The sequence below is a fragment of the Meriones unguiculatus genome, chromosome 20, assembly GCF_030254825.1.
Source record: "Meriones unguiculatus strain TT.TT164.6M chromosome 20, Bangor_MerUng_6.1, whole genome shotgun sequence".
NCBI lineage: Eukaryota > Metazoa > Chordata > Mammalia > Rodentia > Muridae > Meriones > Meriones unguiculatus.
The window spans coordinates 64636723-64652561 of record NC_083367.1 but is presented as its reverse complement, the minus strand read 5'-3'; the positions used below and the strand labels follow the sequence as shown (position 1 = coordinate 64652561).

Sequence of the window (15839 nt, the reverse complement as noted above, 5' to 3'; positions counted from 1 at the left end):
GCTCTCTCTGTGTGGTTTTGTGCCTTTTCTGCTTAAATTGGCAGGTAAAATTGTATGTCACCTCATATGCCATGAAGCTTTGAAGTATGTCGACGTTAGGGGTGACTGAATCCAGCTAATTACGGTGTGCAGTGCTCACATGGCAATGCTGTGGCTAGAGTAATTTTAATACACTTCTAGCAGTTTTCCTTTGCAGCCTGTTGTTAACCACAGTTACCGTGTGGCGTAGTAGGTCTTCTGAACGTAGCTTTCCAGTGTCCTGCCCAGCCTCTCCTCTGCCACCCTAGGCCCCGGCAACCACGACCTTGCAGTTTTGTTCTCCTGTTGTGTGACAGACATGAAGCAGCGGACTCTTCTCTTCCCCGTGTGTCTTTAGTGTCATGGCATTGAGTATCTAGTGACTGTCAGGTGCAACTGTAGCTGGGACTGCCCCCTCCCTGCCTGTTCAGCCTCTGCTCTGCATTACAAAGAAGATGCCTGGCCAGGTTCTAAAGCTCACACGCAAAGCCATGCTGAAGACCTTTGCCTTCTGTATCCGCTCCCCAGATAATTTGTTCTTCCCAGCAGTTTGACCAGAAACTTAAACAACAAAATTTTATTTATATATCCTGTGAGTGCCAACTATGACAATTGTGTGAAGGTCAGAGGACAACTTGGAGGAGTGAGTGGTCAGCCCTTCTTGCCCAGGGCACCCGAGTGCCCATCATCCACATGCCCTTTTGTCTTTCTGCTTTGGTTTTCCCTTGAACTGGTTGCTCTGTGGCTTGTACAGACTTGTGTGTTAGAGTTTGGTATTGCCTGTGCCTCACCCAGAGGAAATCAGCTTTAGGAGAGGAAGGTCTTTGTTTTGTAATTATTTTATCTCTATTTCTGAAGTCTGGCACAAAACAGACTCACAGTAAACGTTTTGAATATTGTTGCTATTTTAATCATAAAAAGTATCTCTTTACTTTTCAGGTGCATGGTAAACTGACTTCTTAGTGTTGAAGAAGTTAAACATTTGCTGCTGGGCATTAAGAATTGATCAAAACAGTTTTGATATGGCCCACAGCACACTGTTGGAGGCAGTTCTAGCTGGCTTTTTCTGGGTGTGGGTAGGGGTGGGAGTATGCATATGTGTGTTCAAGCCTGCCTGTGGGCCAACAGGTTTTGTCTTCCCCAAATGGGATGGCTGGCAACGAGCAGCATTTGTTAGAGACTTGTATTATTAGTATTTAGATTCCTTCTTGATAGCCTGTAACAAGTTAGATCCTCCCTTAGCACATTGTATGTCTAGTTTAGCATGTAGTTTCCAATGGCTCTTATGTCTTGAGCCTCAACAATGTATTAAGACCCCACAGGCTTCTGAACCCAAAGGGCATGCTGTGCTATGTCAGGAGCAGGGGAAGCGGTGCTCTTGGACACTTGTAGGTTTCCTTGTGCTGTTGCCCTCAAGGCTCTATTAATAACCCTATATTTCCCCTGCTCTCCTCCTCCTTTGCAGCTCCTTCTAGGGAAGGAATAGGTACTTCTGTTTTCTTCTATAGACCAAGTGGATAGCTAGGACACAGCAGTGACCGTCTGCCCAACAGTCTGTTTCCTTCATTTAAGAACAATCTCTTATTTGTGAGAGCTTACCAAAGAAAGGATTTAAGTGCTTCTGTTCAAAGGGGTTTGCATCCTAGTTTCCCTTGGTGTGCTAGGGAAAAATCTTGCAGTGCTGGGAGCCTGTGTCTTTTTGTTGTTCTTGGTCCAGTTGCCCTCCTGTGCTCTTTAGGGCTCTTGGTGTATGCTGTGCAGGATGGACCCTGCGCTTCAGACTCCTCAGCAAACTCTTTCTCCTTCTATCTACCGAATGAGGTGGAGTGAAGGAAAGGGTTATTCCCTCCCGTTCCTGAGATGACAGGAAAGGCAGTTTGACATTGGGGAACATGGTCCTTCAGTGTCTAGTGTAGTGGAGTTGGTGCGGGCAGCTCCCTGTCTGTCCCTTTCCTGGGACAAGGGACTTCTGATGGAGCTCCGCCTTTAGGACCTGGACAGCCAGAAGCCTTTTGTGACTCTGCTCTGCCTCCATGCTTCTGACACCACCACTGTCACAGCTGGAAAAAGCCTTCTTTTCTAACAAGAGTTGCACCAATAATCCCACCAGCCGAGCTGACTCAGGACCCTGTAGTAGGAGACGCCATTAGAAGTCTATGGCAGAAAGCAATAGGGACATGCAGACTTTGCTTTTGTAGTTTGTGGTTTTCAGTGTGCCTCAGATTCTTGAGGAAATTGTCAGGTTTATTTACTTATTTATTTATTTATTTATTTATTTATTTTTAAAGTCTTAAACTGTAGCTCTGTCTTTTGTTTTTCTCTGTGTGTTGGTGTCCGGTCACTGCAGCAGGTATGACCCACGTAAGAGCATAGCATGCCAGGCAGTGCCTCTAGCTCCCCATCAGTGTTTAGTGGGCTGTGCCCACTACTGAGGAGCCCCAGTGATCAGTAGAAGTGATGGCAGGCCAGCAGATGAGAGGCTTTCCAGCCACGCCTCTTGGATGGCACAGAGAGGTGATGGTGGTTGAAGTGTCTCTGAAAGGGTCTTGAGGAGTAAGGGTGTTTGTTGGTGGGTAGAGCTATGACCTTAGCAAGGGCCAGTGTCACTCTCTACATGATACTGTACTTCAAGACTCTAGAGCCTCACTAACTAAAGTGGCTTTTCTTGCTCACTTCTTCCCCTTGAGATTAAAAAGAAGTAAAAGACTAATAAGTTTTAAAAGATATTTATTTTTATTTATAAACATAAACCTGACCTGTGGAGGCCAGCAGAGGATGTTGGATTCCTCGGAGCTGAAGTTTTTAGGCTATTGTAACTTGCCTGATGTGGGTGCTGGGAACTGAACTAGGGCCCTCCACAAAAGCAACAAGTACTCTTAACCACTGAACCATCCCCCAACTCCCATCATTCACTTTATTTTTTAGTCTTTGTGTAAGATTTTATTAAATGTCTTTACAGGACAGCATCTAGCCTCCAGATGCAGCTGCCAATGCTCTCTTATGCTGTAGGCCCTGGCTGGGGCATGGCAGGCGGCTCTGGCTTCCCCTCCTTCTGTTCTGAGATGAGGTGGTGGGCAAGATTTCATCTTTTGTTTCCACAATGTTCACACGATCAGGCAGAGACTCCTTGGGGCCAATCTTACCACTTGGGTACCAGGGCAGCATGAGTTTCACTTTGATGCCCAGCACACGGTGCCTGAGGAGCACATGGTTGCCGACAGTGTCACCATCATAGTCAACAGGATCTCTGCTGTGACTCATCAGACCACCCACAGATTTCATGGACTTGGCTGTCTGTCCTCAGAGCTTCCTAGAGAGCACAACCCCGCAGCCCTTGGCCCGACTCTCCATAGTGAACGCCCTTCACAGAGTCAGCCCTCCTAGGAGCGTGTAACAGAGAGACTACCTGGGCAATGGCACACAGAGCTCTTGTGGCTACCTTTTCTGCATAAAGCTCTCCACTGCCTTCAGGGAAGCCGGGCCTTGTCTGGACCACTGCAGCCAACTTTCTGATCCAACCGTCCTTCTCCCCAGGACCATTCTGTGTTCTGGTGGCTAAAGTGATTTCTGTTCTGGTTTGTGTAACTCCTGACTCCTTTCGGCGGCTTGCAATGGTGAGATGGTGGTACAGATTTCCAAAATAAGAAAGTTTGTGGCTGATGGCATCTTCAAAGCTGAACTGAATGAGTTTCTCACTTGGGAGCTGGCTGCAGGTGGCCATCATTCACTTTAAAAGAAACAGAAGCAACAGTACTAGGTCCAATCTTGTCTAACAGTGGAAGTCTAAGCCTGTTTAGGTATGTTTGGGAGCATGGGCTTGCAGGTGTTTCAATTGTACTGTCTTAAAAACACACACAAACTGAAAATCAAAATGCCTTTTTCTTTATACCTATTCATTTTTGAATGGAGATGCCATAACCTGCAAGTGTGTGGCAAGTGGCGGTTCACTCTTCAGAAGGAAATAGTGCTGGAACAGGAGGGTGAGACGTTTAGAATTATATAATATAAACTACCACCATCAGTACAATCCTTCAATTCAACACTGAAAAAGAATATATTCCTTCATGCGGTACAGCAAGATCTCTTTCTGAAGTAAAACCTGTAGCAGCATGCCTCTCTGATGCTGGAGTACCCGAGTCACGGCCTCACTGAGGGCGCTCTGAGGTCACGGTCAGCTCAGCTGAGGCCCAGTTGAGGCCGCATCCTGTGGTGTGAGCACTTGGGTCTGTGTCACTGCTCACAGGCGAGGTGTACCAGCCAGCCCTCCTTCAACTGAAGAGGGAACTGACCTAGGAAGGCTTGTGCTCGGCTGCTCCTTTCCTTTGAGCCCATTGCCAATCAGCCTTACCTTTTAGATAGTCACAGGAGAGTCTATTAACTTGGCATTAAACCATTGGAATGCAGGTCAGTATATGCCAGTGACTGGTCAACTTTGGGTTCTAAATGAATTTTGAACCTCCTTCGGTCTTCCTGCTTGCCCTGTCTTAAGAGTGGTCTTGAACTTTGAACCCTTGCTGGAGAAATTGAGTAAGTTTGTGATACTGAGGAGAGAACTTGAGAAGCAAGGGCCATTCCTAGGCGATAGCTAGGCAAGTCCCTGGCATTGGGGCCCCTAGGCTGGTGCAGTAGGCACTCGTGTGTGACAGGTGTGTGGCAGCTGGTGTGGAGTGGCTGCTCTCCTCCATGTTGAGCGCTTTGTGAGGTAGGTGACATGCATGCTGCCCCAGCAGGCTAGCGTGTTCCTTCATGGCCAGCAGTTGGTTCTCGCTTTAGGAGTTGATATCTATCCTTGAGAATTTTGGAAGAGCTCTGAGGCTTGCAGAGATGGTGCCTTTTCTTGATTGCTGTAGAGTCATGTGGCTTTTAGTGAGCTGAGCCTGTGTGTTCTACTTCAGCAACTAGTAAAGTACATCTTTTCTAGGATATAGCTCAGGCTGGTCTGGAGCTTACTAGATAGCACAGGCTAGCTCCATATTCATAGCACTTTTCCTACCTGAATCTTCCTAGTTCTGGGATTAGGAGGCACCGGTGACCACATCTGCCTCTCAGTTTTCTATTTTTTCTTAGTGTATGTTAATTATACATAATTGGTCTAATGACATTTTCATACATCTAATGTATTTCAGTCATATCCACCCCCCCAGTGTCCTCTCTTGTCCCCTTCCTACTGATCCTTTCCTCTTTCCAGCTCAACTTCTTGGACTTTTCACACAGACGCATGTGCGCGCGCACACACACCCACACACACCCACACACACACTATCACCCCCCCACACACCTTAAATTTGATGACCCAGTTAGTCTCTCTAAGGTTGATTATAGGAACATGTGCGGGGGGTGGGGCTATTAATGGTAACTAGACCACTAAGGAAAGTGTCCCCTCCCTTCCCCAGTGGCACCCAGAGAGGGTAGGGTAGAGCACCCCTAATCCCGGGCAGGTCTTGTGCAGGTAATCCCAGCCACTGTGACCGCAGTGATGGAAAGTCATGCCCAGAAGAAAGTGTTTGATGTCACTGCCCTCTTCTGCTGTTACGTTCCCCGAGCCTTTGGGGGTGACACAGACAACATTCAGCTGTCACTTACCTGCCTCACTTTGATCAGTTCTGAGTGTCTGGTCACTGCTGCCCAAGGCAAGAAGAAGCTTATCTGACCAGAGCACATGATAACACTATGGGCATAAACATAGTTATTTAGAAGATAATAGAATAGTTGTACAGCAATATTTGTGATTTCTTTAATGGGAAACTTAGTAGTTAAACCTCTTTACATTTTGGAGTGTAACTGGAAATTTGTATTGCATTATAATCTGATAATACTGCATTTCCATTTTTTAACATTTTCAAAGTATTTTATTTCAGAAATGAGGGTCAAAAGGGAAACCCAAGCAAAAACTGAGGAATGTCTACTCGAATACTTAATTTTCTTTAGAAAAGGTAGTAGAGGGAGGGTTCCCTGGAGAGAGAGAGCCCTCTGGATGCTGGTAGGCGGGGGCATCTGAGTGAAGTGTGGGCTAGAGTGTCTCCCGGGCCTTCCATGGGCAGCTGCCCTGCAGGGTGTTGCGTCTGTACAGAGATGGGGGAGAGCATGCATCATGGCTGTGCAGAGGCCAGGGAGAGGTTCCCTCAGCGAGGCTCACTGTGGCTTACAGCTCCGGACATTTATATTCTCTCCCTTGATGCTTACATTCTGATGCCAGAACATTGAGGTTTCTCCTCCTGTACTTCTTTTTTGCTACTTTTAGCAATTTTCATTTTACTTTAAAGTGCTCATTTAAATACGTTAAAGTATGAAAAGAAGACTCAGTTTAGAAATAAATTGGTGGCTCTTTCAGAGGATTCAGGCTCTGGGTCCTAGCACCCTCATGGCAGCTCACAGTTGGCAATAATTACGATCCCAGGGGATCCATTGCCCTCTTCTGGCCTCTGTGGGTACCAGGCAAAGCACCACCCACCTTTTTTTTTTTTTTTTTAAAAAAAGCTCCTATTTTTTACCAGTCATTTTGATTAAAGACTTTTTCAATAGAGTAACAAGCTGTGTGTGTTGTTACAGTGGAAGAGAATTCATAAATGTTCAAACAGTGCTGTTGTTGAGATTTCCTAGTTCAGGCTGTGGTCATCTGACTCAGTCCATTGCCCCCTCTTCTTCACCTCCTCCCCACAGAAAAGGAGATTATAGAACCAGCTCATTTGCTGACTGATTTTCCCCAAAGTTCAGTGTTGGGGGTGAGGACTGGGTTCTGTCTTTGGGTTAACGTTTGCAATGGGGAGAGGAGAGGTCATTTGACAGGTGGCAGTTAGGATTCCTGAAAAAGCAGGGAAGAGGGAGGATTCGCCTCCGAATCTTGAAGGGCATTCACTTAGCAAGTGCTCCTGCCCCAGCTGTTGTCTGTGGAGGGTTTTGGTGTCTGTATTTAACTCTACCAGAAACCTGGATGTACGTCAAAGCTTGGGAGCCACTCATGTGCACACAGCCAAGTGGTGCCTTCCAGTCTTGTGCCTGGCCTGGTTCCTGTGCACGAATTCACTTATTGCTCTAACCCTGGGTGGCCACACAGAAGCAGCGCCTGCAGTGGGGTTTGATTGCAGCTATGCTTTCATCTAATGGGTTCCCTGTCTCTTTCATTGCTGTTTATACTGTAGAGACACATTTTGCTCCAGAGATGGGCAGATGGTCAAGCCTGAAGGCCAGTAGTGACAGCCTCTCTGTTTGCTCTCAGATCCGGTGTTTGGAGTAGAGATGCTGGCCCCCATCCTCGGAGGTTCTGGTTCAGTACTTTGAGGCACAGCCTAATAATTTTCCTATCTGTAAAATTTCTCAGTGCTGTTACCTGCAGGTGGGAACCCTCCTTGAAAATCATTGTAGACTATCCTTGCATTTGAAGTACCTCATCAAATTCCTTGCCCACAGGACTGGAACCCCAGCAGTGCTTGATGGAACAGGGGGACCCAGGACTCTGAACGCCACCATTTTACTGGTTGCCAAATATGTTGGACATCATTCTTGCTTCACTGCAGTGGTTCTCATGTTTAATTATAACGTAATTCATGGGCGATCTTGTGTTTCTGGACACTTCTCCTTTTCCCATATAGAAATTTAATTCTTCTGAAAGTAAATCTTTTCCTATAATCATGGGAACCCTAAAAAAAAAACTGTATATGTTTTTAAATACTGTAGAAGAATCTTTAAGCAAGCTAGGTGTTGTGCTTTTTCTCAGAAGTGATGTATGTGGCCCAGCTTCCCCAGACTAGTAAAGATGACAGTCTCTGGATCTCAGGTCTCTTCAGTGTGATTTTTTTTTTTTAACCCCTCTCATAGAACTGGGTTTTTTTGTTTGTTTGTTTTTTTTGTTTCTTGTTTAGACAAGGGCTCACTGTGAAGCCCTTGATGTATTAGAACTCATTGTGTAGAGTGCCTCAAAGTCAACAGAGATCCACCTGCCTCTGCCTCTTGGATGCTGTGAGTAAAGGTATGTGCCACTATGCCCTGTATCTCTCATACTTTAAAAAAAAATTATTTATTTAATTTTTGTGTGTTAGTGTGAAGGTGTCAGATCCCTTGGAATTGGCATTACAGAGAGGTGTGAACTGACATATAGGTGCTGGGAATTGAACCTGGGTCCTTTGGCAGAGCAGACAGTATTCAGACACTGAGCCATATCTCCAGCCCCTCTCTTACACTTTTAGACATACACTACAGTGAGGAAAGAGCCACCAGTCCCGCCTTCAAATGCTTCATTTTAACATTCCTTTAAAGTAACCAGTTATTATCATCACAGTCTCAGTAAAACACTCAACAGAATCTATTTTGTGTCTTAATTTGGGAAGGTTTTGCTATGATGTGAAACAGCTGGGTAGCTAGCTCTCTCTCATTGTCATCTGTTGACGTTTTCTGTTACTTCTCCTTGGTCCTCTGTCTCACTTTCTTTGGTTTCTCGTGTCCTTCCACAGGAACACAGTCTACCTCATTCGAGGGTCCTCTCACAGGCCTGAGAACTTGCTAAGCAGGCTAATCTGGCCGGTCAGAGGGCAACCTCCATAACCTTTTTGGGAGCTGTCTTAATCATTTTTTTTCATAGGTTCTCTTACTAGGACCTTGGGCTCACAATTTAGGGTATGCTGGCTGCCAGGGACACTCAGGGAGCCACTTCCCGGGCCTGGGATTACAGAATCGCACCTCCACACACAGCTTTTACATGGGAGCTAGGGACTGAACTCAGGTCCACAGGCTTTCGAGGCAAGTGCTTCACCATGCAGGCTGTCCCACATCCCCTTTCAGTTCTTGCAACATCCTCTCCATCAGCGTTTCTGAGGACTCAGTGTTTCCAGTCGGGACTGTACAGTCTTAGCGATGAGTAGGCAAGCCTGCGATTCTCTCTCCTTGGCAAACAGATTCTGTTGACATAGCCTCTGGGTTTCGTACATTTTGTTAGAGTAGGTTGCCATCAGGCCACTTGTGCCCCTCATATTATTCCCCTAATTCAAGCCTGTGCACAATAACAAGGTGGCCCGTGTAGATAACTGTTGAGCCTCGAGTTACTCAGCCGGCCACAGCAATTACTGTGCATTTAATCAGGCTCTAATAGTGTTTGACAAGTCTTTAGTAACTGTATTTTTATTTCAGTTACTTTATAAAAGATTATAATGTTAAATTTAGTTATTTGTAATGAATCTGCGTTTATAAGTCTCAGTGAAATTACGTGCCATTTCTGGTGAATGCCCTGTTGACACTGTGTCGGTAGTTTTTGCCCACTAAACTTACCTGGGGGATATGATGAAGGCTGCGGCTCCTAACCCTGACACCATATAAGGCGCCATACAAAGTCAGCTTCAATTTTAGGACAAGGTTCAGTGTCCTTTGCTCCAAAGTCAACAGTGTAGGCCTTTGGTGATGGTTGAAGCCTCCTCCGACAGAACCTTGCCTGCCTGCCTGCTGGACTTGCACCCTTAGGTGACGTGCTTCTTGGAGCAGGAAGAATGAGCATGCGTTGTAGCAGTGGAAATCCGCTCCCTAGGGTGTTAGAAGCCAGTACCAGGCTCACTTCCGTACAGAACCAATGATAAGACCTAAGTGGCCACGGCCATCTCTGTGGCATAGGGAAAGTAATGGGCAGGTTCCCCGCCACAGAGCCCTTGTGAGCAGACCCTGTGGAGCCTGTGTACCAAGCAGTGCCCAGATGCCTTCAGCCCACATGGTGTGGACCGCATGATAATTTAATAAAATGAGGCGTCTACTCAAGGGTCCTCACAGACGGCAGGTGAACTTGGGAAGCTGGTTAGAAACTGGCATTTCTGGGCTGTGCTCTCCAGTTGGAGTTTGCCAGATGCCAAGTTGGCTGTAGGGCAGGTAGGTTTCAGACGCTGGAGGCAGAGTAGATTGCATTGGTTCCCAGCTGGCTCCACCACTTGATTCACTGACCATGGGCAAGTCATTCGACTTCCATGCCTTGACTTTTTCATCAGTGAAAAGGACATTTGGCTCTCTGAATCTCTTCATTCAATCACCATATAAAAATATTCAGAAATTTAAAGCACATTTTCCCTGAACACAAAATGGACACGGCTCCTTGCTACCACTCTTTATGCTGTGCAGTGTAACTATTTACCTAGCATTGATGTCACATTAGGTATTATGAGTAATCTAATATGGTTTAGGTACAGGAAAGTGTGCTTTAGGTTCTCAGCAAAAGTTACGTCACTTTATGAAAGAGATCTGAGTGTCCACGCATCGTTAGTGCTAGAACAAGTATTCCACAGATAGCAAGAAAAACAGCTGCACCTGTCTCATGGGTTTGAAGGCCACATTTATTGAGTGAATCAAACACTCAGAAGATGCCTGGCAAACAGGGAGTGGTGGCTGCACGTTAGCTGCTGAGATGTTTGCCACTGTCAGTATCATGGACGGGAGAAAAGGTCCTGGTAGATGAATTAACATTTTGATTCTAACTCTTCAGTGTGTTTTAGATTAAATAAAATAATAATTGCCATTAATTGGGTATTTAGCTCCTGCCAACACCGTGAAGGCAGAAAGGATGAAGAAAGGACTTTTATGGGTAGTAAGCCATGGAGCAGAGGTCCATAAGCGTTGCTTAGATTTTAACATGTGCCACCCTTCCCTGATGAGTACACACAGGAGTGCCTACAGCTTCATGAGTTTTTAAAAAATGAGTTGGATATTAAAAATGGATTGCAACCAGGTGGTGATGGCATACGCCTTTAATCCCAGCACACGGGAGGCAGAGGCAGGTGGATCTCTGTAAGTACGAGGCAAGCTTGGTCTACAGTGTGCGTTTCAGAGTGCCAGGGAGGGCTACATAGAGAAACCTCAAAAACAAACAGCAGCAGCAAATCTGGATGGCGTGGCCCTTAGCTTCGGAGCTGCCTTTATGTCAGTAAATGTTATTTTAGGTCTCCACATGTGCTCCCTGCTCACTCACACATGGCCAGCTCAGGAAGGGATAGAGGGGAAGTAGGCTCAGTGCTGCTGCCTCCAGGGTTCCTTGGTACTTTAATGGGCACAGGTCTGCTCTGTGCCCTTCAGGCCTCATCCTCACCACAAGTCTAGGGGACAGCTGTCACCTCAGTCTGTAGCAGTCAGCTGCCACTCGCTGATGGCAGGTGTTTGTGGTGAGAACTCCACTGTGAATATTATTGAAACTCCTCGGGCAGAAGCACTGTGAAGCCACGCAAGCTTACCTTTTGTTTGGGCTATCTTTAAACCCGGAAGATCATAGTCCCCTTGAATGAAGAGAACTAAACCGTATTTGAGACGCATGTCCTTTGGATTTGTTGATGTGCATGTGTAAATGTGTCAGTACATTTACATATCACATACCAGGGGCCATGGTCTTAACAGAAGCTAAAAATTGGACTATGGTTTTAGGATCACTAGAAATCCATTTGGGCTAGAGGAATTTTGGAGCAGGAGTGAGGAGGATACATAAAAGATTTTAGTGACAAATAGGAGACATGATTGAGCTAGTCAGCTTTGTAGTTAGATGGGCTTATTTCATCTATATTCTCCATTTTGTATTTTCTTAATTCTAAGCCCCCTGCCCCCCAACTTCCCTCCCTGGACTGAATCCAGGACTCATGCATTCCAACCCTGTTGCATCCCAGCCCTACCGAGTTTTGAAATAAACTCCAGACATTGAGCACTTTAGGTCCAGTCTTTGGTTAACACCTTTTAGGAAGATTCTTAGTTTTTATTTTGTGTCCCTGAGTGTTTTGCCTTTGTGTGTATGTCCACTGTGTGCATGCCTGATGCCCCAAGTCCTCAAGGGACATCAGATGCGTTGGCTCCGGATCACAGGTGGTTATAAGCTGCCCTGTGGTGCCTGGAACCGAACCCAGCTCTTCTGAAAAAGAAGCCAGTGCCTCTAGTGGCAGAGCCAACAACTCTGTAGCCCCAGGTTCGTTTTTTCATGTTTCTAGTATTTTCCTGTCTTTTGCTTCCTCTCTCCCTCCCTCTCTTACCCTGTCTCCTTCAATGAAGAAACTGAGTCACATGAGTCACATTCTGGGATTCCCACAGTGCGAGATATTCTGATTGATTCCCTCAACTTGTTCCTTGGGCCTTTTGATTTGTTACTTAAAAGTGCATTATGTGTCTGTGATGTGTGTATGATCTGTGGGCACACGTGGAGATCAGAGGACAGCTTTGTGGAGTGTGCCCTTTTCTTCCACTGAGGGTTTCAGGGATCGAACTTAAGTCATTATGCCTGAGGGGCAAGCTGCTTTAACCCACTGAACCACCCCGATGGCCCCATTTAAAAAAATAATTAACATTTACAAATTGGTAGTTTGATCTGAGCTGTTAGTAGGTTCTTTGCAGACTATTTGATTGCTTGTTTGTAGTCTAGCAGACTCATGGTGTCCTATCTCCCACCCTCAATAGCACCACTGCTGCTGCCTGCAGACTTGTCTTCCTTGGTTTCCAGTTTATTTTTAGTGCATCCTTTCACAGTAGACTTTTTGTTTTAATACTGCAGTAGCAGACACAAACTGCATCTAGTAGCACATTGCTCCCAGGCAGTGTAACTGCTGGCATGATGTGTATTCCTTGATGTGAGCCAAGTTGTGCTTAATTCTGTGTGTTTGTCCTCTTGCCTTTTATGCTGGTGTTGGGTTGTGAGCCTTGGGAACTCATGCCAGCCCTTTACCTGGCTGCTGACAAGCTAGGCAGTACTGGCTCTGGAAATCAAGAGGACAGTGGTCTTCTTTTGGAGAAAGCATTAGTGTGGGAGAGCCAGACCTGTTGATAACCCATCTAAGCTGGCCATAGGGTATAGTCTCAGGGTCCTAGAGATCCTTCCAGCAGGATTCTGTGGATAGCTCAGATATGGCTGTAGAGGACGTGGGGAGAGCTGAGGTTCAGAGGTCAGGGGAGCAGCCCTTGGAGGGCTAGTGTGACCAGGGCATTGAGCACAGCCACTGAAGGTCAGCTACCTGGAGGGAATGAAGAGCGTTTCTGCGCACACCCGGGATGCTGGTTCCTAGACCGGAGGAAGCATTTCCGGATCAGTCAATTGAGGAGTCTGCTGGCCTCGAAGTCGGTAAGAAGCTGTAGTGTAGTGTAGGGTGGCCAGTAGACAGGGGCTCCAGCTGGCAGGAGGAAGGGTAAACAAGATGTGTGTTGGGGTTGGGGGTGCCTCAACAGAGGAAGTAACACAGAGGAAGGTTGGGAGGTGAGGCCTGAAGTGCAAGGAGCAGGTGGAGGCTTAGGAGTTGTATGTGGACATGAAGGGTGAACTTCCCTTTCATGTTCCCATGTTAATGGAGAGAAGTGGAATGGTTGGTCAGTGTGGGGTCATTGTGGGGTTTAGACTGTACACGAACAAGCAAATCATGCAAGTTTTTGCTGCCTGGTAGGTAGGAGCAAGGGCCATGTAAAGGCTGTCATGTCGGTGGAGGCTGTTGCAAATTCAGCTTCTGTTGATGGTATTTCCTGCAGGGTCTCCCTGAGGTCACAAGGGGTGACCATGCTATCCTGTGTGCCCATTGGGAAAGGGTACCTTTCTTTATTTAGAGGCTCGTGAAGTTTCTTCTCCATAGTCTTCATCTCCCAGGACCTACAGATGGTAGTGGGTCTCTGGAGGGTCCCCTCTACCCTGGTGAAATGCCTTATGGCGAGGAGATTGGTTTAACTGATGGTGGCAGTTTCCAAAGTGGGGAGACAGAGGCAGCAAGAGCACCACTACTGGACTTACGAAGGCGCTCAGGCATTCTTCCAGCACTCAGAATGTTAAAAGAAGCAGGGTTCCCCCATCCCTCAGTGTGTGTGTGTGTGTGTGTGTGTGTGTGTGTGTGTGTGTGTGCACGTGTGAGTGTGTGCACATATGTATGTGCTCACTGGGGATTGAACCCACACACCTGCGCATTGTAGGCCACCATTGCACCACTGTGCTTCGTCTCTAACTCCCTTTCGTCAGTTTGTGTTCCTGGAACCAGCTCTCCATTGGACGGTGAAGCCTGCAGGCTGGCTGCTCTGTGTGTGTGTCCCCACCCTTCTCCTGGGAGTTCTGCTACAACTGCGTTTTCCTCTGCCTCACTCATCCCGTTGGTTTATGGTCTGTTTTCTTAAATTCTTACAGTGGTGTTGGAGCGACACCTCCTCTACTCCATTTAGCTACTTTTTATATTGAAGTTGGAGACTGTGGTGCTAGCATAAAATCTTGTGTGTATTGTTCCATAATGGGGGACTGTGGTGTAAATTGGTACTCTTTTTGTGAAGAGCACTTTGCTAGCATCTGTCAGTGTTCATCCTATCAGCCCTGTGATGGATTTACACTGGTAGAGAAGAGTGCTTTGGGGGTATTTCACATGGAATATATATGCTTGTAGTTGTGTACTGTAATGCTGTATGAAGTAAAGAAAGACGGGAACAACACGAATGTCCGTCAGTGAGGGGTGGCAGAAGTGGGGTGTCTACAGTTAATGTTGTGGTTGTAGTCACACCTATAGAATGAGACATGGGATACTGTGAAGGAACTGAAAGCCAGGTCACCTACAGGAAGCATTTTCCATCCGAGTATAAAGGGAATATGATGTCAATGTTCACTTGTAATTTGTACCCATAGAAAAAATAAGGATAGATGGATTATTTAAAAACAAATAGCATCGTCTTCTTTGTGGAGGAATGGGAGCTATGAAGGACTCCATCTTCGTTTTTACTATTCATCTCTGCATCTTTTGAACTTTTATTATGGTAATTACTGATGCTCTCTTCTTTACTTTTCTTTCTCTTCTCTCTTTCCCAGGACTACGAACAAGTGGCTAATGCGCTAGATCTTACTGTAGTTTTTTTTTCATTTACTTAAAAAAATAACTTTTTACTTATTCTTTGTGAGTTTTACATCATACATCCAAGTCCCAATCATTTCCCCATTCCCTCATATTTGTCCTTGCAACCTTCTCACCAAAATAACACACATACACAGCATAGAAGACATCTCATCGTGGGAGCTGCAGTGTGTCACAGTGTGTGTCACACTTTAGCCCTCGCTCCACACATCTTCACGCACAAATGTTTATTGCAATGAGTCATTGGTCTGGTTTGAGATCTTTGGCTTCTGTGACACCATCAATATTGGATCTTCACTAGGTCTTTTCCCTGTTATCCTGTTGTTGTCCTGTGTCATGGAGATCCTGTGGCTTTGGGTCAGCAGGACTGGCCCTTTCACACATCCCAATTGCTCACAGATGATATAGATTTTGTGGTGGGCCAATTCAGAGCCCTGGATCTGGGCCTGTGTGGCAGCTGAGCTGGTCATCGTGCCGCCTTTCCCTTATCCTCACGACAGGGTGAGCTTTCCAGCAGAGCCTCCTAGGCCACCCAATGCCACCATTAGCAGAAGGTACTGTCAGCTTTTCTGCTCCCATGCCCTCGGGGCAGACTCACCAGCACCTATTCCTCCAGAGCCAGCTCTACTGTGCTGCCCAGTCAAGGTGCAGGGCCCACTCTTCCAAGTGCTGCAGCCTGTGAGGGTCCGGCCTGTCTGTCCTGCTCTCACACCCTTGGTGCCAGCTCACCCGGGCCTTTCCCTCACACCTTTCCTCTGTCGCCCAGGTGAAGTGCAGGGCATGCTCTCCTGAGTGCTATAACCACTGAAGGGTCGGGGCCAGCTCTTCTGATCTCGTATTCTCAGGGCCAGCACTCTTGACTGCCGAAGGTGGCAAGGGGGAAAAAGAAGAGGGTATCACCCCGTATCCATGCCACCTCACCCCAGATGAGTGGCAGGGCCACCTCTCCCGAGCTCTCACTCTTAAGGTAAATTGGGACCCAAATGTGTTTCAGCTGAACTTGCTTCATGATGGAGTGACCCA

The 15839-nt window shown here is 46.6% G+C and overlaps 1 protein-coding gene and 1 pseudogene across 1 annotated transcript in view; one reads left to right on the top strand and one right to left on the bottom strand.

The window, feature by feature from the left end:
• The window catches only part of Arid1b (AT-rich interaction domain 1B), a 350803-nt gene that overhangs the window by 112985 nt on the left and 221979 nt on the right, over positions 1-15839 (top strand).
• On the bottom strand, positions 3017-3739 carry LOC110555728 (small ribosomal subunit protein uS3-like; annotated as a pseudogene).